Consider the following 4,456-nt stretch of genomic DNA (forward strand, 5'->3'; position numbering starts at 1 on the left):
CCAAGATGATGCGCTATTTTTGTGCAGTGTGAAAGGAGCTGAGGTGATCGAGTGGGAGGTCCCAGTTGCAGGAAATACTTTCCATAACAGAAAAAGGTGCAGCAATAGCAATGCCATAACAGATTGTTGGATATTCATGGAAGGATATTCCACAATCAGCCAGGAACAGAGTCCAGACTCACAGGGATAGCACAGGGATACTAGCTAGCAACGGACCTTCACAGGTATGTAACGATGAAAAACAAACACATTAAAAAAACACATAAAATCTGCTCTACATGCACAAACGTCGACCTGGAACCCGTGTCTGGTACCTCATATCTGGTAGGTTGAGGATGGGGGGTGTGGTGGAAAGAGGGTGCTCTGGTTATGACATTAGCAGTGGAATTCTGGACCAGTTGAAGCTAATGAGCGATTTAAGAGGGAGACCAAAGAGAAGGGGGTTCCATTAGTCAATACGGGACTAGGTTAGACGCAGTGTGTTCAGGGTGAGGGAAGAACGAGGATGGCTCATGTTACGTAGATGGAAATATGTTGGTAACATTGTTGATGTGAGATGATGATAGCGAGCTATCGAGGGCACCCAGACTCTTAACCTGGGGGGAAGGGGAGACTGAGGAGTTATTGGTTTTGAGTGGAAAACTGTCAAACCTCGATGATGGAGATCTGCTACCAAAAAGAAGGATGTCAGTTTTATCACTGTGGAGTTGTAGTTTATTCGAAGCGACCCTTATTTACTGGAAAGGTCGAACTGGGTGTCATCTGCAAAGCAGCAGAATTGAATATTGAGTATAATGTTACCATGGGGATGGAGGAAGGTGTTAAAAATAGGTCCACCCCAAAAGCAACAGGGAGCGGTTGGGATGTAAAGAAGCAGAGTTCACATGAACATTGCCTAGTCACAGAACATGTATTTGTCTTCTGACCACCTCACTAACAGTGAGTTTCTGGGCAAGAGGACAGCTATCTACCCCAGGCTGTTCAGTCTTTTCCATTGGAAAAGACATCTCTACTGCAAACGTGCACACACAAGAAATATGTCAATATGACAGCAACACCTGTCTACACTGGTTCCAGTGTTAAGAGGGAGCTAGCCAGAACGTTGAACCCACGACAGGAAGGATTTTCATTCAGGTTGGTGAGAACAGGTGAGTTAAGGCTGAGCGAGGCAAACAGGGCTGGAACAAACAGCAATCTTTAGAATCTACGATGAACAAATCGGAAGCTGGCATTCAAAATGGTCCAACCTGTTGTTTGTGAGGCACCACAATTAGTCTTCATAGATTTAAAACCTGTAGCTCTTACAATCACACATGTTACGTGAGGACGTAACATGATAGCCAATGTTAGCGCTGATATCAATGAACTATGTTGCAACAGAGACAACATTTTCTTGGACAACCATAAAAAACAATGTGTAGTAGCTGGAAGACAGACACATGGATAAAGTAGTCCTTAAAGCATTGTCATTCAAGCTAATGGTCCAGTAAAGGTTCCTTTTTTAGATGAGCTGTCATTGGCATCTGAAAATGTAAACTTTAGTTAAAAACTCTAAGCTAATGGAGAAAACTCCCTCGAGGGTGTTTATCCATGTCCAAAAGCTCAGCTGCACCAGTGTAATCTCCTGTGCACAGCGCGTTCTTCCTTTACACGGGCCAATCTTGTTTTCGCACATGCGACATATACTGTATGTTGCACTTTAAAGCCCTGATATGAAGCATCACGAGAAGCTTTGATTCTGAAAATTGGACCAATATGTCATTGTTGGTTGAGCTTTGGGGGTGCTGAGCTACCCTGAGAGCCTGACCGGTTCAAAAGTTTACATTTTCTGGTCAATCCACTGAACAAAATATACGTGTATCACTTCCACACTTGTGAACAGAACTTTACACTTTGTGATATGCAGAAACTTACCAACATCTGAGAAGGTTGAGCTTTATAAATCCTGGCTCGTGAAACAAGAGGCTTGGATTGGAATCATTAAGCAAAAAAAAAAAAAAAACCACAACAAAAAAACATGGAGAAGTAAACTTTCCCCCTCGAACTCCAGTTTGTAGGAACTAATTTAGTTGTAGCACACACGCACAATAATCTGTTCCATTCGAAAACAATCCAGCTCAAATGAGGACTGTTGTCTGTTCGGGATGATAATGTGTTGGCATCGGGTGGTAGGTGATTGTTTAACCATAACCATTGTATGATGGGTCGGGAATCAAATGAACCGAATCATTTCAAGGCAGGAATGTATTCCCGACATTGCGTTGTTGACAATTTTTGTGTCTGGCAATGTTTTGTTGTTTGTTTTTTTTTAAAGTCTGTTCAATTATCCCTGAAAGAAAAATAAATCTTAAGAAATGCAATCATTTTAGGGGCGCTTGGATTGAATTCAGGGCCGTTAGCACCCCCAAACATGGGCTTGTGATGGCCCTGGAGACAGGCATGATTTTCCCATGTTTGGGAAGACTGTTCATGAAGAGGTTGTTCTGCTCATTCTTGGTAAAATTAAAATAAAGAAAATCAATAGTTCCCAAGGGAACTCAGCCAAATGGCCTCATCCATTTTTCTTGTAGCTCTTCATTTTTCCACGAATGCTGCCCTTAACCGAGTTTGAGAATTGAATTAGTGAAAGGTCTTGTGTTGATCTCTCGAGGCTTTGTAAAGTAAAAGCAGTACCCATGTGTGGAGGCTTTAGGAAATTGTATTACCCCCCTCTAGGACCGACAGCAACGCACACCAGTTACACTCAATCCCTGGAGCAATCCCACCTGGTTAGCAGGTTTCCTTTAGGCCTAAATATCATTAGGACCATTTAAAAGAGAGATGACAAACATGGTGAACATCACCATTTCCCCATGTTAATGGGCGGATGCTCATGCACTGAATCCTGCTAAATCTGTGTATCTTCCAAAGATGCTTCTGGCAAGAGTGAAAAACAATCCTGGTGTTGTCCAAGTGCTTTTATTCTAGTTACTACCTGTGAACTAAATGGGATACTGGGGATGCCGCTGTGCCTTTAGCCCAATAGCTTTTGCACTGTTGTAGTGTTTAAAGTCTGTTTGCAATTAATTTGTCATTTTGGGGAGGGGCCAATTTGATTAACACCAATCTTCACTAATGATTCAAAGCTAGCGTAACCTTGTAGATACAACGCTGACCTTGTCAAAACCACCAAACATCTACCAGTTAGTTCGTTATGACTAATAATGCAGAGGTAGCCTGGGAGCAAAGTAAAACTGTGCCAGGCTAAACTTAAGTAACTGAGATAAAGCCCATGTGACTAACACAACCTAAACATTCAGCCATCCGGCCATGTCCAAATGCTCTTCCCTGAAGGGACCCTATCCAGTCAGGATTTGGGTAGAGGCAGGAACAAAATATAGATCTACATGCAATAAATAATTACACCAAATCACATAATTTACACAAATAACAAGAGCATACAGGAGCATATTTGTCCTATTTCCAACCCCTACTCAGCATTTCCCACCTGGAACTATAGAAATGTGCCTGAGTCCCTGGGGAAGACTTTTGCCTGAACACCTTTGAGAAAGAGGACAGGCAGAAGTGAGTTCAGTGTTTGTACAAGAAACTGTTTGGAATAAATGAGTTCAGCAGCTGGCAGATTTTTATAATTAACACACATTTGTTTGTGAAGGTGAAGCTAACTGTTCAAAGAACTTTAGGTACTCCACTGGGCCCCCGTAACCATGTCTACAGAGTGTTTGATGAATAATATGTAAAGCATAGGAATAAAAACCTGCAACCAAATTCAGTGTTGACAATACCATGAAAAAAATGTCATAATAGTTCTTCAAATGAAAATTCGTATGTGTTTCCTGGCCCAGATTTGCTGTTACTCTGCTCTCGAGTTTAGGAGTGTTTAGATTCGTGCACATTGACCGGCCTTGATGGACTTGACAAACTTTTCCCCTGATATTCTTTGGGTTTCTTGTCCAAACACACTAAAGGCAAGAAGCTTGATGGACAGTTGGTTCCCCAGTCAAAGCCCAAATGACCAAACCTGAGTCACTCGGGCTGAAAGTGTGAGCAGACGTGTCAACTTCAGATTTACTCAGCACCTTCTGATCCGAGTTGTTAAAGTCAAATGTGACCTACCCTCCCTGATTTCCCTCCCTTTGAGTAAGCACCTTTTTCTGCTGACCTCCACCTTGTGAAGTACAGATCTCTGACAGCATCGATACCATTTCTGCACGTTGAGCCTGTTGGCTTTTTTTCACTTGGTGGACCTTTGACAGATCAATCAGTTGTAGCCCTCACTGTGCGTACATCGGGTCTGAGGTGACGGAGATTTTGCTGGCTTGTTTTGATGACACTCACCTTTCTTAATATGCCAGTCTGCCCAAATGGCATTACACGCTTTGCTGTCTCCATTTATTTGCCTGCTTTCTTATCTTCCACATGAGAGGCCCAGACACCCCCCGCCCGCCCGCTTCAT

This window comes from Takifugu rubripes, chromosome 4 (assembly GCF_901000725.2).
Source record: "Takifugu rubripes chromosome 4, fTakRub1.2, whole genome shotgun sequence".
In the NCBI taxonomy this organism is placed as follows: domain Eukaryota; kingdom Metazoa; phylum Chordata; class Actinopteri; order Tetraodontiformes; family Tetraodontidae; genus Takifugu; species Takifugu rubripes.